Below are 27907 nucleotides of genomic sequence, written 5' to 3' on the forward strand. Positions count from 1 at the left end.
GTTGTTTATCTTGAAGCAACTCCAAAAGTCATCTAGTCCAACCCTAACATTTTATAAATGAGGAAATGGGTAAGATGTATTGCAGAGCCAGAGAATAAACCTTTGGTGGAGCTCATGGAAGGCTTCCTGGAGAAGGTGACAGTTGAACTAAGCCCTGAAGGAAGATAAGGGTATGGTGGAAAAGGTGCCTGAGTGGGAGTCAGCAGATCTAATCTGAAAGCTGGTTTTGCTACTTGGAAGCTATATAAGCTTATGCATATATATATATATAGTTATTTCACCTCTGAATTCAGACTCTCATCTGAAAAATAAAGGTCCTTCTGCTTTGAAGGCTGATTTTACTGGTTATAAAGGTGGTATGAAGAGAAAGCACATATACAACACTGGAGATAACCTAAGTAATAAAGAACATTTATTTATTTTAAAACTAACACCTTAGGATTTGCAAAGCACTTTACAAATCCACTCTTATTTATTCTCATAACAACCCTGGAAGTAGGGTCTAGTATTATATCCATTTTATAGATGAGAAAATTGAGGCAAATACAAGTAGTGACTTGCCCAGGTTCATACCCACTAAGTGTTTGAGGAAGGTCTTCTATTGACCATGTGAAAGAAAAAGACAAGGGGCTGCTCTCCCAGAGGTTGTAGGGACCCATACAAGATTTTTGCACATGGGAATGGCATAATTCAATTTGTGCTTAAGAATGATTATTTTGATTGCAATATGAGGGAATCTGTTGGAAAGGGGAACTGATAAAATACTCCAGATAAGCATTAACGAAATCCTGAACTAAGGTATGGTCTATATGAACAGAAAAAAAAAGAGAATTGCTACAAAGAATACCTAAAATTTACATGGTGATTTAAAGTTTGCCAAGCATTTTACAATTGTCAAATTTTATCTTCCCAGATGTGACCATGTGAAGTCAACAAGACTTGGCAGCAACTGATGAGATATGGGAAATGAGAGAAGAGAGAGTAAAGGATGAATTACAAGGCTATATACATGAGGAAAGAGGAAACAGGCTAATGGTGGCCCCAATAGAAGGCCCATTATAAAAGCTGCCCATATTTCTAAACACAATAAACTCCAGTTGCCCTTTCTGTAAAATGACCATTCACACAGTAACCCCAGGTGCCTGTATACCTTTTGTATAGACTGCATTATGATAAATAAGTATTAAAACATGTTCTTGGGACAGGCTGATCTCAAAATTGAGAAGGAGCAGAATGTGCTGGAATGCCTGTGGAAAGTTAAAGTTATTTTAACAATCCTGAAACAAAAATCCATCTTCCTAATATCAAGATCTTATGGTGATTGATAGCTTTGATTCTGAGAAAAGACTTCAAAAAATTGAAGATGAAGGTCAACCAATGAAGGACCATGTAGAGGTGCCTAGTGGATGTAATGCAATGCACACCAGCCTGCATACCTGTCCAGAAAGGAAAAGAGGTTAGTCTGGTATGACACATGCTCAATGAATCTAGTTTCTGGTCTCTCCAAAAGTCATAGAGAATCAATGGTTAAGCATGAAATGGAAGCCAGGAATTTTGACAGCTAGTCCATACTCTTTCCTCCACAGTATATCTCACTGATGCTTTCAGGCCCCTTGGGTGAAGTTATGCTGAAGAAATAAACCCTATAATCTCAGAGCTGGAAGCAGCCTCAGAAGTCACCCAGTGTAATCCATCCCCTGACCAAGAATTCTCTTTACAATGCCCACCCCAAGTGATCCTGAAAGATATGCCTCCCTTTCCCAAGTGAAAATGGTATAATGACATTTCATTGCCAGAATTGACACAAATAATGTCAATAATATATGACTGTATATTGAATAGAACTGGGTTTCTTAGCCAGGCATGTTGACTTTATCCTATTAGCTCCATAATGGTCTCAGAGGTAAGGCCTCTAGATGGCAACCATGCCCAGGGACAAGCTCTTAAAATGGAATACATACCACTCTTACTGGGAGGTATAAACCCTAGTCCTAAAGGAAGAATGATGGGTAGGGAAAAGTCATGGAAAGTGTGAATTCAGAAAATATGGTCGACTTGGAAGGGGATGGACTAAAAGATGAGATAAGGATAGTTGAAGTAAAAGTAATAGAAACTTCATTAAATGATCATACTAGAAAAAGTCCTTGGAAGAAAAGGAGGGTTTAATTGTAAAAATCGATAGGGAGCTGAGAAACAGTTGTGGAGCTGCAAAGAAAGCCCTGAATGGAGAGTCAGGGAAAGAAAGGATTATATGGGCTCTGTCATTTTCCATTTGGGTGAGCTCAGATATATCATGTAACTTCTTTGGGCATCAATTTTCTCAATTGTGAAATGAGTAATTAGACCCGATGGTTAACAATATGACTTGGTATTCTCTCTGTACATATTGTATATTTACGTATCTGTATGCATGCTGGTCTTGTTCAGTAGAATGGAAGCTCCTTGCGGGCAGAAGTGGTTTCATTTTTGACTTTGGGCTTTTAATCAATCAATCCTAGTTATGATATGAAATAAGTGTAGATATTGAGGTTTTCCTTTGTTCTCAAAGAAGACCATGACATCAGAAAGATGGTGCCATGACAAGCTCATAAAGTGGTTTTGAGTGAGGGGGGTTGTGCTAAGTTATCATTCTCACTTTCTTCTCCAGAGCCATCAGGATCCAACGGCCAGCTATGAGTCAAGACAACTGGAGATGACCCTGGATGCAAGGCAATTGGGGTTTAAATGACCTGCCCAAGGTCACACAGCTAGTAAGTATCTGAGGCTGGATTTGAACTCCTGTCCTCCTGACATCAAGACCAGTGTTCTATCCACTGTACCACCTAGTTGCCCTTTGAACTAAGTGTGAACAAGGGCTAAATACTCCACTCCACTCTGATCAGGCCGTTCTACTTGAACACACTTGATTCCCTACTATCTCGGCATCTTTGCTCCTTCAGTGTCCCCCCTGCTGGCATGCCCCTTCCCTTCTTCCTCGACTTTCCAAACCAACCTATCCTTCAAGGTTCATCTCAAGTTTGACTTCCTCCATGAAGTCTTCTCTGCCCATTTCAGGCCTGGAAGGTCTCTCTTCTCTCTGAATGCCTGTGGCCATCAATTCATTTTCTTACATAATCAGCCACTGGCCAAAATTTCAGACATTTTTATGACCCTGAGCAAGACTATTAGTCTAAGTCTCCTTCCTTTTTTTTTAAACTTTATATTTATCTAAGGCGATGGGGTTAAGTGACTTGTCCAAGGCCACACAGCTAGGTAATTATTAAGTGTCTAAGGTCAGATTTGAACTCAGGTACTCCTGACTCCAGGGCTGGTGCTCTAGCCACTGCACCACCTAGCTGCCCCAGTCTCCTTCTTTTTAATCAAAATGAAATTATATCAAAAGAGATGATGCTTGTAAAGTACTTAGCCTAAGGTTTTCTATAAATGTTTGTCCTTTTCCTCCCCAATAAAATGGAAATGACAACAGCTACAGAACCTCCTTTGCAAAGTTGTTGAGTTGTGTTGACTATGCTGCTTTCTTATGGGAGTTTTCCTTTTCTTGTTTACTCACTAGGGGATTGGGAAATAGGAGAGAGGAAAGTCTGAACTTCATTAAAATAAAATAAAATTTAATTTAAAAAACAAGGTTTTGTAAGGATCGAGTATGAAAATATATTAATTGCTCTGCAAACCCTGAAGTTGTTTTAAGATGTTTTGGCTCCCTTAGTATCCCACATGGGATCAGGCCCACTGCCAATGATAGTAATGACAAGAGTGGTGTTGTGAGTCATACTTTATGAAGAATTTTGCATTTCTCATCTACTGCTGATTCTCATTACAACCACAGGACGAAAGGGCTGGGTTCCCATTCCCATTTCCCATTTCCCAAACTGGGGCTCCCAGATTTTTAGAATTTTTTTAAGATTTTGAATCATCTCTTTTTATTTAGAACTGGGAGAAACCATGTGGCTCATTTTCACTAACCTATCCACTTTGCAGATGAGAAAAGTGACCTTCATTGAGCTGAAATGATGACAGTTGCTCAACAGCTACCAAGTTACAACACTAGTTATGGGTCGCAGAGGGTAGGAAAGTTTGCAGGCTACTTTATATAGTTCACTGGATCCTCCCAAAAGCCTTAGGAGTGATGACTTTCAATTCTGAGAACCTTTGACATCATGGACCGTGCTCACCTGAATGGAGTTTCTAGCCCCCATGATCACCGGCTGTGGGAAATGGGTTTCTTTCTGTCAGTATCTGAGCTCTGCTTTGCCATCTGGGATGTAGCTGACCTCGAGAATGTCTTTCTTTCCTAAGTATAAGAAGTCTTAGTGAACATGACTTCCTCCAAAGTGATTATTGGTGATTTCTGAAAGTTCACACACACACACACACACACACACACACACACACACACACACATCTACTATACGCATGCAGACACACACTACCAACATACACACATTAAAACACACAAAGGCACACACACTCATATATACCAGTGGGCATCTAACATCCTCCTCAGGCCATTTGCCTCTACTCCACATGTGATACAATCCCTTGACCATGCTGGGAAGTGGGGAACTTCTCTTCAGTGGCAGGAAGAGGCTCCTTCCATCTTTGCCTGAATCATGACTGTTGGCAGGGATCTCTTCTGAGTGATCCCTGATCCCCTCCGAGTGGCTCCTGTGGAGCTGATGGCAGGGCAGCACCATGGATCAGCTGGGGGCAGCAGCCCTGGCAGTATCTTGGTGATGAGACTGAGTGCCCTGCTTTCAGCCCAAACAAGGAGGTGCCCACTGGCCAGGGATCCAGGCTCTTTTGCTTGGCTCCTTTGCTTGGCTCCTCTAGCTGCCAAATCCCAATTAGATGACTTTCAATGCCCTCAGTTCTGGCTCATTATCTGAAGAGAACAATAAAAATGAAGTCAAAGTCTAACAGGGCTTCCCCAGACTGATGTGTTTGGAGAGGCTGAGAACAAGTGCCTCATTCTTATGGTCAGAAACTCAATGAACCTGTTTCCCTCCCTCCAAACTGTTCCAGATAGCACTCCTTAAGAAACCTCCTTAGGAACACAAGGAGCAAACCCAGGTAGCCATAAGAGGAGAATCCAAACAAAGGGGAAGGAAGGGAGTAAGTAAGCTTTTCTGAGTAACTGGGACTGTCTAAGGACTGTACAAACATGATCTCATTTAACCCTCACACTAACCCTGGGAGGAAAGTGCTGGTATTATCTCCAATTTTCAGTTGAGGAAATTGAGACAGTTAGAGGGGCAATGACTTGCCCAGGGTCACACAGCTAGTATGTGTCTGAGACTGGATTTGAGCACAAGTCTTCCTGATTCCAAACTACTTAGCTATCCTACACACACAAATACACCACATACACATGAAATACTATGATAACAATATGTTTCTCAACTTATAGAGTAGTAATTTTAATTGTAAACCAATATGCATGTTCTATGTGTCATATATGTGTGCATATGCATTATACATTTTTTCACAACAGAAGGTCCACTCCATGTGCTGGATGGTTTGCAAAGAGTGTCTATTTGAGTGTTCTAAGTTGAGGAGGGTATAGATGAGGAAGAAAGAAAAAGACAGAGGAACAGCTAGATGGAGATGGAGGGAGAGTGACATACATAGACAGGAAAGATGACATGATGAAGGCACAGAGGGAAGATGGAGAGATATATAGGATTATGTATGGAAAGAGCTGGTGAGAGTCAGGGACAAGACTCCCAAGTCTTCCAGGGCCAAGACCAATGCTCTCTCTATTTTTCCTCAACATTTTGACCTTCATGTTTCAAAATGAATTAGAAATCTTACTGTTAAAAAAGCTCCTATATTTTATTTCTTTCCCTATTATATATTTCTATCTGCAATCCTTATAAATATAATGCCAAAAGTCATTTTCCTGCTCAAAAAAGGGGTTAGAATATAAAAGAAAGCTGTGAATTTTTTTAGTGTGCAAAAATATACACTTTAATTTCACAAGTTAGTAATTAGTATATTACAATAAAGTCATAATCCAAAACAATAATCTTTATTACCAAAATAGAGATTAAACACAATTAAAATGAGCAATATTACCAACCATAATTGCTAATCAATTAGCTGAGAAGCGATATTACTACAACCTTCCTAGTCCCCAATTTACCCAGCCCATATTCCTCACTCCTGACAAGAGACCATGAGGATAAGGAAAATAGATGGTCATCCTGAATGGTCAGCCAAGTCATCTCTGAGTCCAGCTACCTGGACTCACACAAGGATCTGAGAAAAACCAATTACCGTAGGAAGAGCACAGATAGAATGTGGCAAAAGGTCCAGTTTTCGTACTTCACTGGCACTGGGGCTGGTCAAAGCCCCCCTGTCCCTCATGGACGTCCCAAATGTAGGTAAGCTAGAGGTCCTCATAGGGTTTTAACAGCCACAATCCATGTGGACCCCAGCCAGTGTGACCCCAGCCTCCACATTCCATTAGCAAGCATTTATTAATCACCAACCATCTGTGTATGTCTCAGACACTAACTCTATAACCTTGACCAAGTCACTTAGCCCTGATTACCTCACATCCAGGGCCATCTCCAGTCTTCTTGATCCATATCTGGGACACTGGATCCGGATGGTTCTGGAGAAGAAAATGAGGCTGATGATTTAGTACAGCTCCACCTCACTCAAATCCAATTTACACACATGTCATGGCATCACCTCCCTGCGGTCATGTTCATCTTCTAAAGAAGGGCAAACGTTAGCATAATCACCGCATGCCAGTCAGTCATATGTCACCTCAAACTCTTAGGAAAAATAATTTCACCTATTACTGCTGATTATCTGCAAATCAGAGGGCCTAGGTTCAAGTCCTTGCTCTAATGGTGCTTTCCCACCCAAGTCATACATTTCCTCTCCTACAAAAGGAGAGGGCCAATCTTAGCTGGCCTCTCAAATTTCTTCTATGCAGGGTATCCCTTCTATGAAGCCAATGTCCTGTGATTCCTGTAGGACAATGCACCCAATGTCTCTCATTCAAACGCTTTGAGTCAGTCTTCCCCTTTTCCACTGCTAAAGCCATTCTCCCTCTAAAACCCAATTCAAATACCAACTCCTCCAGGCAGTCCTTCAAGATAGAGAAAGACTTTGTTGGCCTCGGGGGTTCCATGTTTTACACATCCCTGAAGCTCTTGGGGACAGTTCCATGGTGCAGAAGATAGAGCACTGGACACAGAGGCAGGAATATTGGAGTTCAAATCTTGCTTCAAATACTTGCCAGTGTGACCTGGCCAAGCCATTGAGCCTCTGTTGACTCAGTTCCTCATCTGTAAAATGGGGACCCAGTAGAGAAGGAAATGGCAAAATGTTCCAATATCTTTGTCAGAAAACTCCAAAGAGTCAGACATGACTGAACACCTACCATCTCCCCATCTGAGGGCAGGTTGCCCTATTTTTGCTTTCTTTGCATCACCAGTAATCAGCCCAGTGCACTAAATAAAGTCTGTTGACCACCCAGAGGACTCTTGTCACCCTTCGGGATTCAGCCCTTCTCCAGGAGGCATTTCTCGATCTTCACTCCCACCCACCCTTCTGGTATATGTTCCCCATCCAGGTTATTTTCTATCTCCTTTGCATGAGTTTTATATGGATTGATGCCTGTATATTTAGTCCCTCTTTAAAACAAAGTCTCCTTGAGGGTAGGGACTGTTTCCATTTTGTCTTCCTGTCCTCAGCACCCCCTAGCCCATAAGTAGTTGCTGATTGATTGACTCATCCATCCTCCATTTAGGCTCAAATACACAGGGCCTTTCACATATTAAACACTCCAATTTTATTGAATAGAATCAAGTTCACAGAGAAGGAAAGTGATACTAGGAAAGAAAAATTACAACAAAAATATGGGGAAAAGTACAGAGGATTGAGCATGTAGGAAGAATCTGCAAACCTCTACTTTGTGAAGCATGTTTGTAGGCATGGGTTCATCTGGTCATGTTACTAAGCTCTGAGGCAAATCTAAGTATATGCTACGATGTCCATCAGAAAAGGAGGGAACCATGCTGCCCATGACCGACCATCAGTTACCAGTTTAAAATGTAACTGGGGGGCAGCTAGGTGGCACAGTAGATAGAATATTGGCCCTGGAGTCAGGAGGACCTGAGTTCAAATCTGGCCCCCGACACTTAATAATTACCCTAGCTGTGTGACCTTGGGCAAGCCACTTAACCCCATTGCCTTGCAAAAAAAAAAAAAACAACCCTAAAAAAATAAAAATAAATAAATAAAATGTAATTGGGAAACATATAACAAACTAAATAGGATGACAATAGAACATTGATAGAATTAACATGTGTTGGGGGTTTTTTAAGTCACTATACAGTGGCAAGTGTCTTTGTATAGGGTTGAATCGTCCCCTTTTTATTGAAGTTTGACACTGCTGATGTGGAGGACTGTGGAAGAAGTTGAAAACAGAAAGATCTGTAGGTTGTCAGCACAGAGAAGAGATGGTGGGAAAAGGCCCTTCTCCTTTTGCAAACAACATCTCCTCAAATTCTTCTTCAACTGAGATTGGATTTATTTTGCCAAAAGCAATCTCTCTTCAAGAGAAGACTCCATGCTATCAGGGGAGAAGTCCCTGCTGGCCTTGAGAGGGCCTTGTATGCCCAGGGATGGACTGATTACACCTCTTTAAAAATTACTTTTATTGGGGCAGCTAGGTGGTGCACCCTGGAGTTAGGAGGACCTGAGTTTAAATTCAGCCTCAGATACTTAATAATTGCCTAGCTGTGTGACCTTGGGCAAGTCACTTAACCCCATTGCCTTAAAGAAATAAAAATTTTAATTACTTTTATTTCAAATCTCCTGATTATTAAATCCATTTCTTCATGGTGATTTGGGGACATCACTGATCAAGGTCATCTATTTGTCATTGGGCATCACCAAAACTCTCTGGGGCCTTAGTCTCCTTTTATATAAGTCTCCTTGTTATGGCATCTCTATTTCAAAAGTTGGTCTAAAACCCAATGAATTTTCATTAATCTCTGAAATTCATTAAATTATTTTCCTGATTTGCTGGACCATTCCTTTCCCCCCACCCACCCACCCACCCTTATGGTCCTTGCCAATGATTTCCAGTGGGGCCTTATGTAGATAATGCAAGGCTTGATGAATTATAAAATCCAGGGTATTTACTCTTTTTTGTATGATGGACCCCCTTGGCAAACTGGGGAAATCCATGGATGTATTCTCACAATAATTTTTAAATGTCAAATAAAAGAAAGACAAAAGGAAAAAATAATAAGACTAAAGTGGAAACAAATATTTTCAAATATAATTTAAAATTTTAACTTCATAGATGCCAGGTTTATAAATCCTTGATTTGTAGTCTCTTCCAGTTCTAAAAGCTATGATTCTTCGACCCCCTAATGGGAAGAGGATGAGAGAAGGGATGGTGTGGAAGAGAGCAGCCTGGGATCATTTTCCAGGCCAGCCCTCAGGGACCACTAAAGATGGAAAACCTTGGGGTTTTTTAAGACCCATAAAGAGGGTATCATGATCCTTTTAAGTGGCGAGGGTGTGGCTGAGTTATCATTCTGGAACCTATCTCCTATCCATATCCCAGAACCAGGTCAAGATGCAAAGAGGAAGGAAAAAAATGAGAAGGGTGGGGGGGGAGAGGATTGAAAACTTTGCTCATAGATATTCTTCAAGTGGTGTTTAATAGCCGGGCCCTTTGTCTGCTCGACAATGGATCTTATCTGTCAGCGAGGGCTGTGTTGGGCCTATTATTGCCCTGGATAAAGGATCCTCGTCTTTCTTTCCCCTTGTTCAGCAGAGGCACCAGAGTAGGGCTGCAAATTTAATCGAAGAGCAGCCGCTCCAGGGAGAGTCTTCGGAGACTCTCCCCTTTCTCCTAATACCGTTATCTCCCCTTCCTTGTGTTGGGGATGCATAAAAAGCACAAAAAAGTCATTCTGAGTATATTCTTCCTGATAATTATTGTCAGACTCTGAGATAAGTACCCTACGTGATGTAATGTGTGTTAGAGGGGCCTCTGTGAATGCCAATCCGCCACCAGCTAGGGGCCAGACAATGGGCGCCCGGAATGCGGGGCAGCCCGCCTTGTGAGCCAGACAAGAGCACGCTTTGAGTTTTTTGTGTTTTGATAAGGCCCAATCTGGGCGCTTTTATCTTGCCTGTTATATTTAAAGATGACATTCTAGCCCTGCTGCAAGGACTATTGTTTTGACCCTGATTATCTCCAAATGTTGTTGTTTAGTCCAACTCACCCGCTAATGAAAGGCCTGCTCCCAATTTAAGGGGGATGATTTAAATGCTGAGGATCCTATACAGTGTGGCTTCCCAAAGAACTAGGTGCTTAATCAAAAGTTAATTGTATAATTCTCATGCAGATTAGGGCCTCTTGCAAATGAATCCCAGGTTGTGATTATTAAAAAAAAAAAAATGGAGGCAAGGGCTCGGCAATGCACAGGGGTCTCCAGGCTGGTAAACAACAGAGCCGCTTTAATTTGTGGTAAACAGAGTGAGGATACACTGGGGTCTCCGAAGGAGAAAAAAAGGTGAAAATAAATTAAAACGCGGCGCACAGATCCCATCTTTTTGTTTGGGCCCATCGTTCAGAAGCACAAGGCGGAAGAATGAAGAGCAATTGGCAAAGAATGGCAGGCCCATAATTAGACTCCAACTTAGGAAAGGACTTTGGGCAACAGATGGCTGACTGCCCTCCTGGCCCAGAGATACCTGAACCCTCCCTCCCAAACACTCAAGGATCAGGGCATCAGGACTCAAGGGCCACCTGGAGCTTCAGAGATCAGGAGCGTGAGCCCTTTCTTTGTCCACCGGGAACAAAAATGAGACCAGAGATGAAGAAATGTACCCAAGGTGAGCCAAGAATAAATGGCAGTTAGGGTTTGCCCCCCAGTTCTGCTGCACCACACGCCAAGGCGAGAAGGTAGCATAAATGGACTACTACACAAACAGGCCTAAGAAAGGCTGCAAATATCCCCCCATTGGCACATTCCAAAGTGTCCCCGATGTTCGGCAGAGCCTCCTTCCCCAAATCGTATTCTGTCCGTTGGAGTTGAGGATGCTTGGTGGAGAAAGTTTCCTGGGAGTCATAGAGAGAAACACCAATAATGGTGGGGAGAGGCTCCAAACCTGTGGGCCTTCAGGACCCTCCAGGAGGTACAGAAGGGAACGGGATGGGGTGTCAGAGACCCAAGTGCCTCAGAGTTGGGTGGGAGGCTAGGGCAGATGAGATTAGGTGGTAGAAGCCAGAGACAGAAAGACTGTGAGCTCTAGCGCACACATGACTTGCCATTCCAAGTTGGCTGGGTTTTTTTTCCTCTAGGATTCTAAAAAGACAGAATAATGTAATAGGTTTGGGGCATTATTATTTTCCAAAAGAAGCTGTAAAAATCAGTGGCTGTATCCATACAGCCTTGACAGTCTCTCATCGCACGCTGCATTAATTAACTCATAAGTTTCAGTCCTTCCAAGTTGGATGATACAGGAGAAAAAATGCAAGTCTGTTGGATCCCTGCCTCCTTTCTTCTGCAGCCAGCCTCCTCTGCCCCCTCTTTCCCTTTTGACCTCCCTGGAAATCACAGCACCCTAACAACTGTAGACATAAGACCTATCAGAACCATCTAGTCCAACCTCGGCCTCACTATAATCCATTCAACGTGTGGTCAGCCAGACCTTCCCCACCTCCTGTGGTGACCCAAACTGCTCTAGGGAAGTTCTCCTGGTTTGGAAGTTTGGCCTCACATCTGGTGGATCCTGGCTCTGCCTTCTAAGACAGAACAAAATAAATCTAGGCCCTGCCCCATATCACAACCTCCCAAAGACAGTTATCATGTGTCCCTTAAATCTTCTGTCTACATACCTCCCCTCCCCAGTTCTGCAGTTAAAGCCTCATGATCCTTCATCCCTGTTGGCCTCCTCTTAATAGCCCTACATTTATCAATGTTTGAAGGTAACTTGGACTGATCTCAGGACATCAAAAGAGGTTTGATGAGGATAATGGGATGATTAACTCTTTATTTCTGAGAACTCTTTTCTCTTATTACAGTGTTATAATCCACTAAAATGAAATGGTAAATGGGTAGCTATTGGGGCCAGTGTCACACCAGTCCCACATGAGGAAAATAGGGATCCATCCACAAAGCTCCTGCAAATTCCCACCCTGACCCTCTGGAGGAAAAGGAGGCAGTCCTGAATTCCTGCACTGAACTCAAGTCTTTGCAATTTATCTCCAAAAAAGGAAGCTCACACAGTTAGGACCTTACAGGACAGATCAATGGTTTTGCTGAATAAGACTTTGCTAGACCCTAACACTTCCAACTCATTTGTTCTCTAATCTTAGACTGCAATGGGGTCATGGACCCCTGGAGCAGGCAAGCTGGGGGAGATGGGGGGACCCCTTCTCAGAATCATATTACTCAATGCACAAAAGAAATACATAACATTACCAAAGAAATCAATTATACGGAAATAGAATTATAAAAACATTTTAAAACAAGTTCATTGACCTTTGTATAATAGTCCTGCACTAGAAACAAACTTTTGAAACAAAAGTGTCTTGTAACTATGGACTGAATAGAAATAAAGCATTTCCATCAGATGCCCTTTAGCAAATGACACTGCTGAACTATTGACAACAAATGCAATATTGATTGACAGATAATAATAGTGACCCCAGTAACAAAAAGCCTTCAACCAAGTCTATGAAAGGACATTTGTCCGGGGTCATTCAGAGAGACAGATGCTTGACCTTACTTCCCAGTAAATATCCAATATTGCCACTCCTTTTAGAATGCCTTATATGCCAGAGAAACAAGCAGCAACATGAGAACTAGGCATAGAAATGGCCCTGCAGTCAGAGGACATATCCCTCTCAGCTTTGTCTCAGTTTCCTCATCTACAAAGTAAGTGCCTCTGAGATTCCTTTCAGTTCTCAATCTAGGATCTGTGCTGCAAGAGAAAGCAGGATAGAAAGATCAAAAAGCATATGGAGGGTGGGAGAACATAGGAAGGACTTGTTCCACTCCAAGCATCTTGAAGAACCAGGACCATGGCCACAAACACCTGATTCCACCTGTCAACTGGAGGAGAAATTTGTCTGACACTCCAGGATTTGTGAGGTATCTTCAAACTGAGTTTCTGAGATTCTTGGATTCTTTTTTTTAGGTTTTTGCAAGGCAAATGGGGTTAAGTGGTTTTGCCCAAGGCCACACAGCTAGGTAATTATTAAGTGTCTGAGACCGGATTTTAACCCAGGTACTCCTGACTCCAGGGCCAGTGCTTTATCCACTGTGCCACCTAGCCACCCCAGATTCTTGGATTCTTCTGAGTTGTACATAAACTTACAAAAATAAATTTAGTGTCAAACTGAGAAGCCTCTATATTAATTAAAACTTCATATATTCTGCTAAGATTTCCAAATAAATCATAGCATCCAGAGACATTTTTTTAATGTTCTTGCATCCTACAAGTCTATTTTCCTAAAGCTTTCTATGAGTCAAGGAGTCAGAATTATAAAAGCCCTCACCCTCATGTTGAGGTGGGCATCTCAGGTTATTCCTCTTTTCATCATTTTTTGAAAGAAGACACTTCTCATCCATCTGCTTAGTGGAAGTTCTGGGAAGGTTGAAAGCCCCTGAGGCAGGGTGAGAGGGAGTCAGATGCAGGGGGAAATAACACTCTTTCAGATGGTCCTTTGAGGTTGGCAAGGTTCTTTCCTCCCAGAAAGCTCAAGAGTAGGTCAGACTACCAGCATATAGTAAGTACCTACTGTATATCAGATATCATGTGAAACACTGAAGATTCAAAGAATGGCAATAGAAAGTCCTTTTTTGATGGAGTAAACAGTCTAATGGGGGAGACAAAATGATGGAGAACAAGTTAGGGACAAACAACATATATATATATATATATATATACAAAGAAACAAGATATAGATATATATGATATATATATACATATATGTATGTATATACCAGAAAGTCTGGGGGGAGTCTCAGAAGGAAGAGATCAGCAAGTTTTGTTTCTCCCATTTTACAGATGAGGAAACTGAGGTACAGGATGTTTAAGTGATTTACCTTCAAGTTGAAAACTCTAAGATTTGAGCCTGCACAATTTACCAAAGGCACCCCAGTCTCCTCTTCTTTAAGTTTGGGCTCAGCTCACTTTCCATGAGCATGGTCTGTCAAATAGACTTTTGCTTTTTTACAGACAAAAGTCTTTCTAGAGGACTTTTATTTGCAAAAAGTGCACTAAGGGATAGAGATAATGTTGTTCAGTCCCTTCAGCCATGTCTGACTCTTTGTGGCCCCATTTGGGATTTTCTTGACAAAACTAATGGAGGGGTTTGCCATTTTCCTTCTCCCATTCATTTTACAGATGAGAAACTGAGGTAAATGGGGTGAAGTGAATTGCACACAGTCACCCAGTTACAAAGTGTTTGAGGCTGGGTTTGAACTCAAGAAGATGAGTCTTGCTGACTCCAGGACTAGTGATCTATTTAGTTGTTCATGGACTACAGAATTGGCTCACTAAAAGGGAATCCCAGTCAGCTACTGTACAGGAACAATTAGGGAACCCCTGAAAGAAGCAATTATAGAGAGACACAAAATGGCAGAGGAGAAGGCCTAGATCCCTTGAGATCGCCATGAGTGTTATTCAGCAGCCTATTTCACCTGGAGTTTGTCGGAAGGATGCCGGTGATGGCTGAGCCAGTGAGATCCAGCAGGCAGAGGCAGCATCTATATGCCTGCTGACTTGACTTGGCCTGACACATAAAATGACAGCAAGCTATTATACTCTGGAAGCATGGTCTAGGGGCCAAGGGGAGTGAAGGACAGAAGTAAATGAGCTGGATGGGGATTTCTCTTTAATAATCAATGACACATCATTAGTCCTTGGAGACTCACAAGCACCAAATGGGCAGGATCTCACTCAATCCTCCCCAACAGGGTCTAGGAAAGAGCCAATGGGCCCTTTGGCATAGGGGGTTAATTGGTGACTTTTGACCACATTATACTGGAATCCAAGGTCATCACTGCTTTCAAACGGCCAGGCACCCGGAAGGTTGGAGCCTCTACTCACAAATGTCTTTCCCTATGGCCTCGGACAGTGCCTTGATGCTCACCCTTATTATTTTCTTATTGTTTTGGCCCAAGGGATCCAAGGCCGCTGCTGGAATGTAAATGCTTTGAAATTGGGACTTGGGGTATGCTTGGAGGAGATCAAGAAAATCCCAGTCTGTCCTGTGCATTGCACAAAATTAGGGAAGGACTGGGGAGCTGTTGAAGGATCCTGGGTCCCTGGGAAGGGGGAGGAAGTCCCAGAGGAGGGTGCCATTCAAACTTTCCCTGCTTCTCCCTTTGGCTAGTGCTGGGCAGTCTGGACCAGAGTCCAGTAGTTCTTAAAACAGGCATCCAGGTCTAGACTCTCCCAGATGAGATTCAATCAAACTAAATTCAGATTTAAAAAATTAAGATGTTTTCATTGCGTGAGAGAATTTCAATTCCCTTGAAAGTAAAGATTCTTTCTTTCTTTGTTGTTTGTTCATTTGTTCTTTGTTTCTCCAGGACTTTGGAGTGTACTGCATATGGGAGGTGTCTAATAGATGCTTGTTGAGATATCAGATTAGATTACCCCAGCACTTGAGATTATTTTACCACCCACACACACACACATACATATATGTATGTATGTATATATATATACATATATATACATGTATTATGAATACACTCTACAATGTAAGAAAAAGCTAGGGGATAAGCCCCAAAGTCAGAAGGAATTCGATTTCATTCCCTCTGGTGACTCATACACTTGTGCAGCAGGTATTCTGATTACTCAATGCTCTGGAGAACCTATTAAGACTATAAATGGAAAAGCAAGTGAGTCTCTACATCGAAAGAAGTTTCCTTCATGTGAAATCATAAGTCCTGTCCAAAAATTGGAAAAAACACCAGCAAAGCTCTGTATAGATATGTAAAGAAACACGTGCATCTCTATCTCCTGCACCAAAGCCCACCTCTACCATCTCCAAAGTCACTGAGGGCTGGTCTTGGGTTCCTGAAGACTGGAACCAACCAGCACCATCCTGAAGCTGAAGAAGTTGAGTGTGGACCCCAAAATAGTCTACATGCTTGTCTTCAAGACTAACCAAAGGGAGGCCCGTTGATGAGGATGTGCCAAATGGAAACTGGACTACTGTCATCATCGGCTGTCTTTGGGGAATGAGCATCTGCTTCTATGAAGAAGCCAATCAAATTACAGAACCTTGGAAGATTGCTATAGATATAAATCTACACACATACTGGAGATGGATGTAGGGAAATCCCAGTGTGGAAAGAACTTTCACTGAAACTGAAGAGTGGTTCTGGGTCAGAAGCAAGATGTGATCTCAGGTGTGTGTGTGTGTGTGTGTGTGTGTGTGTGTGTGTGTGATTAAGACCTTACAAATTTTCCTCTATTTCCCTGGGCAAGAAAACAGCCTCATTACCAATTCTCATGATCCTGCATCCCAGTGAGTTTCTTGGAGAGCTCTCTGGCAGCCCAGAGTTACTCAATGAAGTGGTGAAGGTGCAATGAAGATAATACTCCAAAAGTCCTGGGGTTCTTTTTTGGTGACAACAAGCTGCCGCCTCCCCAGTCACTCCAATCATATTGCCTCCATGTCCCTTATACATTTGACCTTATGATACCATTTAAGAACCATAGAATTTTACTGATTTTTACCTTTGTTCCCATATTGTTTTCTCATTTAAAAGTAAAGTTCCTTCCCAACTCTCTCTCTCTCTCTCTCTCTCTCTCTCTCTCTCTCTCTCTCTCTCTCTCTCTCTCTCTCTCTCTCTCTCATTTTTAAAAAATAATTTGAAAACTGCATTTTTAACCTCAGACACCATTTCCACATTTCCAACCTTTTAAAACTCAATCTTTGTCCAGGACAACATCAGCCTAAACTCCTGTGATTTGACCAGAAAAGCTGCCTTTTCTCTTAAAGCCCAGTGAGTTCATTACCAGTGGGGTTTGGGCCTGTGGCAGGAGAAAAATGGGGGAAATTCAGAGCTGCTCCCCTGGAGAAGATTTTCACACTTTAAGAAATAACCTCTTAGAACAAAACCATGTGGCTCATGGGAAAAAGTCATTTATGAGTGTGTGAGCATTTCAATCCTAACAATATTGTAAGAACTTGGCAACTAAATAAGCTTTATTCATCATCTCTACTGGTCCTTTTCCTTTCATCGACAAACAAATCTCCCCTAATCAAAAAAAAATTGTTAAAGAGAGACCAAAAACTGACCATCCTTGGATCCCACACTCCCCTCAAACAAAATGAGATATTTGTAAGGTCTTAGCATTGTGCCTGACTCTTGGTAAATATTTAATATTAATAAATATTAAATCTGACAACTGGACTCAGATGGCTCTGGAGGAGGAGAAAGTGAGGTTGGGAACTTAGCCCAGCCCCGCCTCACTCAAGTCCAATTGTCATGGCTTCACACACACACACACACACACACACACACACACACACACACACCCCATGACATGGTATTCTTCCTGATAAAAGTATCATCAATATTTAATAAACTCTTGTTCTCTCTCCCTTCCCCACCCACTCAATTTATCAGCCTCATCCTTTTGCCCCAACCTAATTTCTAGAAAGTATTTGACTTCTGATTTGATCTCCTTTGATGTTTAGAAGGACTAGCACCTCTGCTATGAGGGATGTTGAGACCTTTTCAGAGCTACTCAGTTACCTTGGGTATCCATCTATCACCTGACTCTCACCTGTGGTTCCAAGGAGCTGTAGCAATGACAGCAGTCACACCCTGGTAAAACTAATTCCTTGGGCTAAATCAGATAAGGGTAACCAACAGGTTGCAAATCCTTCTGTGAATTAGGGCATGACTACTCTAGTGGAATGGGGAGATGAGAGCAATTTCTTCTAACAACCAAGAAGGAGGCTGAAGCAGTTACTCACTCCCATAGGGAGGAGGGAAGGAAGAGAGGGAGAGAGATAGAAAAATGTGCAACTCAAAATCTTGCAGAACTGTCGGTGGAGTTGTGAACTGATCCAACCATTCTGTGCAGCAATATGGATATGGCTAAAGAACAATAAAACTGATTATTCCCTTTGGCCCAGCAACACCAATACTAGGCCTATATCTAGAAAAAAAATCATAAAAATAGAATAAGTCCCACATGTTCCAAAATATTTGTAGCACCTTTTTCTGTAGTGGCAAAGAAATGGAAATCGAGGGGCCACCCATCAATTGGGGAATGGCTGAACAAGTTACGGTATATGAATGTTATGGAGTATTATTGTTCTATAAGAAACCGAGAATGGTCAAACTCCAGAGAACCATGGAAAGAATTACAGAAACTGATGATGAATGAAGAAAGCGAAACTAAGGGGACATTGCACACTTGTGAGTTGATCAGCTCTGATGGATGCAGCTCCCCTCAGCAGTTCAGAGAACTAGGACTGCCCTGGGAGACTGTTATGGACAATGCTATTCCCATCCAGATGGGGAGAAAAAACAAAAATCCTCACAGAATCTGAATGAACACTATATCCACTTTTTAAAACATTTCTCTTAGGTTTTTCCTTCCTATCTTATGTTTTCTTTCCTTTCCCTTAATCCCAATTCCTCATACACAAAATGACTAATACGTAAACATGTTAAACACAAATTTACTTGTATGGTGTTCACTAAACTATTTGCCATGGAGGGGAGGGAAGGAAGGGAAGGTAGAAAAAAATTGTTTAACTTATAAATATGCAAGTGTATGAATGTTGAAAAACTTTTATATCATGTAACTGGAAAAATAAAATGTCAATCAAAAAAATCTTGCAGGAAACAAATGTTGAAAACTATCTTTACATGTCATTGGAAAAAATAAAATAAGAATTAATAAAAAGGAGACAGCGGTGGAATGCTTAGAGCTTGGTCAGACTTCAAAGATGCCAAGGTCTCCCACTGGCCATCTCCAGTCATAATGGCTTTTTTCCTGCCACTGGACTTTGATGATTCTAAAGGAGACAGTGAAGCTCATGATTTTGTACAGTTCTGCACTTAAATCCAACTCCTGAGCTAGTCATCATCCTCTGATGTCATTGTTTCTGAAAATGAAAGAGGAGCTACAACTCCTCCATCCCTCATAATCTGACCTTCATCCTCAGCCCACTGCTGAAATGATCATGTCCAAGACACTCATCAGCTCCTGAACTGTTCTAATGGACTTTGTTAAAAAATTTTATTTAGGACACTGGGTTTAAGTGAGTTGCCCAAGGTCACACAGGCAATTATTAAGTGTCTGAAACTGAATTTGAACTCAGGTCTCCTGACTCTAAGATTGGTGCTCCATCCACTACACTACCTAAATGCCCCGATATTCTAATGGACTTTGAGAAATCCTCTTCTCCTTGACTTCCCCAGTGGTCCACCAGCAAACTGCTCTTACTCCTCAACACTTTCTCCTTCTTTTGGTTCTAAAGCTCTGTCTTCTCCTTCTTCTATCCTACTTCCTTCTCCTCTCTCCAAATGTGAGTATCCCCCTCATCCCCCCTTTACTCATGTCTGCATTTTTTCCATGATGACTCTAAGCTTTTCCAGGACTCCAATGATGACTTCTTGCTCAGAAAACTCTAAGATCTGCATATTCAGGCCCAGGCTCTCCACAGACTTCAGTCAACATCTCCAAATTGCAATTGGACATATCCAACTATTGGAATGCCCCAATGGGGCCATCTGATGGCATCTCAAATTCTACATGTCCAAAAAACCAGTATCTTGCCCCCCAGAAAATCTGGCTCTGTTCCCAGATTCCCTGTTTGTATGGGGGACAAACTATTTATTAGTACCTATTTATTAAGTACCTACTATCCCTGGATTCTATGCTGTGAACAGAAAAAGGAAAATGTACAACATGGACATAAAAGGATGGCACCATGGTGACCCCTCTCTTCACTGAGTCCTTTCTTAGACTAATCTTCCTGCTTCAGGACTGGATCTCATCAGTGGAAAGCTTCACTTTAGATCAAAGTGATCAACCAATACATTTGTCAAATCTTTCCAGGGCAGGAGAGGCCATGGACAGGACAATTACAACAACTCTATGTCTCAGAATTGCCCAGTTCTTAATTCTAAAGGTCTTCCATGGGTCCCACAGAATCAAACTTCTGGAAAACAGCCTTTTCCCTGAGTAAGTGCATTCTAACTGTAGACTACTTTCTTAGTGTTTTCATAATCAAATCACATTTGTTTTAGTCCCTTTCACACAGCAAAATTGCCAGAATATGAAATGGGCATGCTTTTATATAAGAATATATAAAATAAATGCAAAATGATTTAGGATCAATTGCTTTAGGAAAGCACCACCTTCTAATTTCTCCTGCTCCAAATTTTGACATCTCTCCACCAGCTCAGAATCATGCCTCTCTCATCCCACACCCCACAAATTAGGTGGCTCTTCACATCTTGTTGAGTTTACCTTCCCAATATCCCTCTCATCCATTTCTTCCTTTCTGCCCCTACTGCTAACCTTCTTTCCATCATTCAACTCAGGTGTTTCCTAAGTTACCTTCTATGGGTCGAGCCCTGGGCTAAGAACTAGGAGTACAAGAGGAAAAGGCAATTCCTCCATGCTACCTTTGCCCCCTTATTCTCACCTAACCCTCTTTTACCTCTTTGCCTGGGCATCAGGCCAGATCATCTGATGAAATTCTTCCCTTCCTTCAAGAACCAGCTCTCGAGTCAAGCCATTTCAATCTTTCCCTGGTTCTCTCCAGTTAAAGAAACCCTCTTCTTTTTCAAATTTCTGATCATATCCTCACTAGACTAGGGACTTCTTGAGATCTTCTCTTGGTGTCCTGCACATAGAACCAACTACTGATTTCTCTTCCCTCAATTCTTCTCTCGCCCCCCAAAAAACAGCTTTGTGGCTTTTATGTAGGAACCTATTTTCATGTGTCCATTTTCAATGTCTGAATTCATGAGCCTCCTCTGATAAATGGTGTCTGGGGAACCCTTGGAAAGTTGCTGAATCTCAGAGTCCCCCCACCATTCTCTAGGACTCAAAGATGGAGAGCAGATGACAATTTGCAGTGACAGAAGGAAAGTCCTTTGTGAGAATCCCCTATAACCCTGAAAATACAGACCCAGTCCCTAGTTTACACTCAGATCTGCATATACAGAAGTGGTACAGTTGAATGGTACAGGACAGAGAGAACTATATAAAAGTCATAAAGGCCTGAGCTCCAACCTGACCCTGCGAAAATCAGTTTACCTCTCTGTGCTTCATGAGACTGGACTTGATGGCTTCCAGAGCTAGAACCCATTTGATTTTGAAGCACAGAGAGAGGGGTATAGATAAGAGAAACCTTTTAGAGCTTATCTTAATTGACTGTCTCAGAAAGTCATCTTCCAAAAGAGAGAACCAAACATCTGGATTTCCTCTCTGGATAACTCCTTCATTTCAAACCAGCCTACTCTCAGGACCTGTTATGTATAATCCAGCTGATATCTAGTCCCCAATATCACTTGGCCCAGACAACTCAGCAAACCAGTCCAACCACTTCCACCAGTTTCTGCTGGAATCTCCCCGGGCTGAAGTTGAAAAGCTGATGATTCCAGAGTCCAAGCTGCCAACCTTCATATCCCTTCAGAAAAACATGTTCATTCAAACAAATGGACCATCATGGCTGGGCCTTCAGAAAACTGAGTAGCATGACCAGCTCTCCCATGGACATCCCAGAGGATTGAGGCTGCCCATGTGTCAGCCCTTGTGACAGTCAAATGACAAGCTCTGAGTTGGGCAGACGCCAGGTGATTTCTCTATGTGACTACGCTGGGTCTCTGCTCCCTGGCTGTTCCCATTTATATCCTGAACCAAGTCTGGGAGTTTTGTCAGCTCTTGGGCTGGCTTTCCTCCCAGACCTAACAGGCAAATGGCAAAGACTACGCAAGCCTGGGGAGAGCCTGGGTCTCTGTCACACAGATTCCTACAGCTTTCAATAATACACTCCATCTTTCTCCCATTATTGATACATTTGTCCTCCAAATAAATGGGAGCCAGAGTTCATTGTTGGAGCCCTCCAAGTCTGCAAACCTCACACTTGTTGATGTGGAAGGATTTGGCCACTCAGGCTAGTATCGCATAACTATTAGATACAATGAATATTTCTAGCTCTACTGAAAAAGTAAATCCATTTATTATTATGAATTAACATATGTACCCACTGACAAACTTTTTTTAGAATGCCCAGAGAACCCATACTCTCCCTAGATAAAAGATGACCCTGAAATCTAAAACCAAAAAACCTATTCATTGTACAGTATCAGGCAGCTAGGTGGATAGAGCACTGGTCCAGGAGTCAGGAGGACCAAATTCAAATCTCATCTCAGACACTTAATAATTACCTAGTTGTGTGATCTTAGGTAAGTCACTTAACCCAATTGCCTTGTCAAAAAAAACCTTAAAAAGCATTGTATAGTATTTAAGTATCAGCTTCTAAAATTAAAGAAAACCTAAAGTATCACATCTTACTCCCACCTACCTCCAAAAAAAAAAAGCACATACCCAAAATAGGAAAGGATAAAAATGAAATAGAAAATTCAGTCATAAACCCTTGCCTTAAAAAGATCATAGATGCCATCATATATATTTCTCAGCTATTCCTTTACATTTATGAGGACTTTTAAAAACTCATTAAAAACAATAGTTGAGGGGATAGAGCACCAGCCCTGGAGTCAGGAGGATCTGAGTTCAAATCTGAAATCAGAGACTTTAATAATTACCTAGCTATGTGACCTTGGGCAAGTCACTTTACCCCATTGTCTTGTAAGAAAAACAAACAAACAAAAAAAAGTTGATTTCTCTGCAATACAGAGATCCAAGACAATTCCAGAAGACTCATGATGGAAAATATCATGCACATCCAGAGAAAAAATTGTAGGGTTTGAATACAAATCAAATCACACTATATTCACTTATTTTTAAATTTGTTTTTGTTTTTTCTTCCTTGTGATTTTTTCTCTTTTGTTCTGCTTCTTTTACAATATGACTAAGATGGAATTATGTTTAACATGATTGAACATGTATAACCTATATCAGATTGCTTGTTGTCTTGAGGCAAGGAAGAAAAGAAGGGAACTCAAAATCTTACAAAAATGAATATTGAAAACTATCTTAATATGTATGTGGAAATAATATGCTATAACTTAAAAAATAATCGATGAACTTTGTTTAAAACCTTTTGGTTATGAAACCCTTTATACCCATCATCTGGAATCAAGAGAGGAGAAAGACTTGCTAAAGACCACACAGAGTAGAAATAGCAGAACTGGGAAATTAAACCAAAGTTCTTTGACTCCCAAATACCAATGATCATTCCGCCCCCATTCCACAAAACAATTTCAGAAAGCAAAAACTAAAGGCCAATCACTATCTTAAAGAAGGGAAATACCTTTTTGCCTTCACTGCCAACAATTGGAGGAAAAGAAAAACATTATCCATGAATATCATTGGATTTCAGAACTGAGGAGTATACATCTTTGATCCAGCCCAATCATTCTAGAAATGAGGACAATGAGATCCAATGTAAAAGGGGTCAAGATTGCGCTGTCCTCTCCCCATCCTAGAGTGAAGACCAGAGATTCAAGGACTGTGGAAATGCTTAGAGAGATAGAAAGAGCTACGCTCACAGTTGAATATGAACACTCCCTAGGTCCTGAGAGGCCTCTTCCCTAGACTGGACAGTAATTTGAGAACTGCCTCCCTCACAAGAGGGATTTCCAGGGCACTGTTTGGTGACCCTTCGAGTTCCATTGAAATGAAGTGACAGAGAGGTCACAGAGGAGTAGGTTGTCGCCAGCCTAATAGCAGCCCTTTCATTTACTACCTGCCTGAAGCATTCCCCAGTCCATTCCAGTCCTGGCCTTCAGTTTAACCCGGTATCATTTATCCTGGATTTCCAGTTGTCCTGGAATTGTGGGTCTGAATTTTTTTCATCTACACAAATTTCCTATTCCCACCAAAAGTTACCTTTGAGCATTAGCTTATATGGGATCATGACCTGGGTTCTGGAGAAAGAAAAGGAGACTCTCAGTTATTTGATGGTCTCACTTTGGTATCTGATATATCAGAATATGCAACTAAACGGAAATGCCCATTATGAATCACAGTCCTTGATGATAATAATACTGGGCAAGTCACATAAGCTCTCAAGTCTCAGTTTCCCTGTCTGTAAAAAGGAGATAACAATGATTTGTACCTCCAAGTTTATTGTGAGGATCAAATGAGGTGACATAAATAAACAACTTAGCAAACCCACTATAAATTCTAACTCTGACTAGGTCATCTGTTTTTCTCCTCTGGACAGGGTAGTGACTTGCCCAGGGGCAGGATCCAAGCCCAGACTCCCGCATACTGTACCAGTCTCCATCCCCCCCACTACCAGCCAGTGAGGTATTGCTTGGGACTCGGACAAACAACTGCAAACTCATTTTTACCAATCAGAGAAGTCCAAGCCATCCAGGTCCATGTGCTCGCTCCACTGTACCCAGTAAGTAGGTGGTAGAAGCAGGCCTTGGCTGAAGCCAGAGAGGCCCCGCCCCGGCTCTCCACTGGCATCAGAAATGGCATCTGAAAGTACTTTGAAAAATTCACTGAGAAGTACTGAGAGCAATTCCCCTCTTCCCTGCAGCAGATGTCAGAGGGAACAAGCGGCCGCCCCCCCCCCAGCTCCTGCTGCTCCCTGAAGCCCAGCCACAAGATTGGAGGTGCAAACCTGGGAGCATCTTTTAGAAAGATTAACAGAGAGGGGCCCGAGCAGAGGAAAGGCAGCCAATCATGCTGGGAGGGCCCCCAGGCACTGCTGCCCATTGTCATGGAAATGAAGGAAGGAACAAATGGCTGTGATGAAGACCAATGGAAGCCCAGTCTCTCTGGCAGAAGCAAGGGGGAGGGGGGCCCAGCCTTCGCCTCCAGATGCCCCTCCACCAATGGGTCTGGGACCGTCAGACATCCTTCTGGGAGCCCACTGGGCACTGACCAAAGAGTCAAGAAGTTCCAAGCCTGTGGTTTGTCTTCAGAGCATCCCTAAGGATGAGGAGTGGCTGTGTGATCTGGAACAAGTCACTTCATCACTATTTGTCTCAGTTTCCTCATCTGTAAAATGGGGATTACAAAAGCACCCCGGTCCCAGGATTGTCATAAGGATCAAATGAGAGACTCATTTGAAAAACTTTAACACATTGTCCAACACATATAGAGGGCATCATAGGATTAAGCTATTATCATTATTATTATTATTATTATTACTATAATTAAAATTGCCTAAGATGTTTCTAGGGTCTCTTCCTCTTATATCCCTAATTCATTTCAGGACTGAGATGAGAACCTGCCTCCTCTCCATCTCCCAGTTCTTTTTGTCATAGGCCCTTGGCAAGACTGGGAGTGAGGCCAAGGACAGGCAGGCAGTCATTCAACATTTATTAAGCACCTTCTGGATAGCAGGCATTGTAGTTCAGCTCCAGGACCACTTCTCAGGTTTCTTTTCACCACCATGAATACATGACACTCATAAATGCTACAAGTCAACACAACCAAGGTTAAATCAAGTATGATCCAAATTGGTTTTCTTTCCATCTTGATTTTTTGTATCCAAGAGTCCAAAGGCAAAGAATGAATGCTTCATTTCAGATAGATGTATTAAATGCTCCCAGTGCTCCAGACTATGCTAAGTGCTGGTGAAAGATGATTGGATTTAAAATGAGAGATTCTGAGCCCAAGTCAGGGCTTGTCCCCTCACTGAAATGATCATCCTCCACTGAGGGACGTCCAACCTGCCAGTGAGCTTCCTAAGTTAACATTCTAAATGGGGGCTGACCAAGCTGGGGGATGCTCATCTGTGTCCTAAGCCTCTCTTGCTCTTAATTCATTATCCTTAATGGGGACTCACCAGAAAGGGAGCTGCCCCTGGAGATTCATCCAGGATGTTCAAACTCCAGGAAACTTGGACCAGGATAGGTAGACAGGGAAGTAAATGAAGAAGGGAGTAGAAGGATTGTGGAAGAGATAGGAGCAGATGAGCCAAGCCAAAGATAGTCTTTGGGTGAAGGGCTAGAAATTACCTTGCATCCTTGAACCCGGTATGTCCTAGAACCAAGCCATGAGGTTTCAAGAGAATGCTGTACAATGGGGACTGGAATTCTGGCCAAGGCCCAGTTTCTTCTCCCATCCTGAGGGAGGATGAGTAAAGACTAAGTTACAATGAACCTAGAAAGGTTCTTGCAAGAAGTCGACCCATTTGTGCATGGGGTAGAAATGATCTTGTTACTTCATTTCCTTTTAGTATTCACATTGTTTTACATCTTAATCAAGTGGGTTTTTTAGGTAATTGTTGGGTTTTTCTGGGGTTTTTTGTTTGTTTTTGGCTACTCATTAACTATAAACAGAATATTGACATGGTGGAGATTCAGATTAGGATTCACAGAAGTGATTTTCCAAAACAGTTGGATGTGACTGAAATATGACTCAACAGCAAAACCATGGAAGGATTAACAAAGGCCCCCAGAGTTAGAGCTCTCAGAAGTTACAGGGGCCCAGCACAAAACAAACTAATGGCATTAGCATTTAGGCTGCCATGTTGACTCATTTTGAGTGAACATACAGTCCCCTAAAACCCCCATGCTTTTCTCTCAAGACTTGTTTTCCAGCTTTGGGTTTCCCATCTTGTATTTCTGGAGATGATTTTATTGACTTCAAATGGAAGACTTTCAATTCTTCTCTATCAGATTTTACTTTATTAGATTTAGCTTTAAATAGTCAAGATCTTTGCAGATCCTGCCTCTCAAGTTGAATCCGTCAGTCATGCCTCCCATCTTGGTGTCATCTGCAAGTTAAATGAGTGTGCCTTCTACGCCTTAATTTACATCCTTGATCAACATTACATTACTCAGGGCTAGCACTGCATTAGAGACATTTTTACTAATAACCATCAAACAACTAACAATGGCTCTTTGGGTTTATCCATTTACCATCCATTCTACTGGCAATAGCACCTAGTCAGAATTTCTCCATGTGCTCCACAAAAATAATATGAAAGATTTAATTAAATGTTTTGCTAAAATCTACTTTCTCTGCAGTATTACCCTGATTGGAGAACCATTAATCTAAGTCAAGCTTACTTAGTGACTATAAAGGAAAGGAGAAGAATAGAACCTCCTGATCACTCCACGATTCTTATCTCTTTTGGTCCTCAGAACATGCCTGGGAGGTAAGCACTATATTTCTAAACTGAAGAAAATAGGGGTTAAATGACTTGTCCAGGATAACACAACTAAAAAGTGCTCAAGACCAAATTTGAACTTGGATCTTCCTGGCTCCAGACTCAGCAGTCTATGCACTGCACCTCCTACTAGGTGGCAGCTAGGTAGTGCAGTGGATAGAGTACTGGTCTTGGAATCAGAGGGACAGGAGTGCGAATCTGACTTGACTCTTACTAGTGGTGTGACCCTGGACAAAGCACTTCACCCTGATTGCCTCATATTCAGGGCCATCTCCAGTCATTCTGATTCATATCTAAACACTGAATCCAGATGGTTCTGGAGGAGAAAATGAGGTTGGTGATGTAACACAACCTCTCTGCACTCAAATCCAATCCATGTGCTTGTCATTGTATCACCTTCCTGATGTCGTGGTCATCTTCGAGAATGAAGGACAAGCATTATTGTTATTACCTGCTACACTATAACTTACGACCTCCATTTTCTTCTATTTGTGGAAACTGGAATAACATTTGCCTTTCTCCACTACTACAACACCACTTCCAATCAGCAATAGAAACTCAGATAATCACATTCTATAAGGTCTTTTAGGACACTAGGTT

The 27907-nt window shown here is 41.9% G+C and overlaps 1 long non-coding RNA gene across 1 annotated transcript; it reads right to left on the reverse strand.

Annotated features, from left to right (window-relative positions):
* Positions 1-4129: 4129 nt before the first annotated feature.
* Positions 4130-26357, reverse strand: LOC141522951 (uncharacterized). Its single transcript, XR_012478262.1, has 4 exons — positions 26151-26357; positions 6554-6616; positions 4479-4882; positions 4130-4291 (listed from the first exon to the last, which is right to left on the reverse strand). It is a non-coding gene; the product is annotated as an uncharacterized LOC141522951 (long non-coding RNA).
* Positions 26358-27907: the final 1550 nt, after the last annotated feature.

This window comes from Macrotis lagotis, chromosome 4 (assembly GCF_037893015.1).
Source record: "Macrotis lagotis isolate mMagLag1 chromosome 4, bilby.v1.9.chrom.fasta, whole genome shotgun sequence".
Taxonomy (NCBI): Eukaryota; Metazoa; Chordata; class Mammalia; order Peramelemorphia; family Peramelidae; genus Macrotis; species Macrotis lagotis.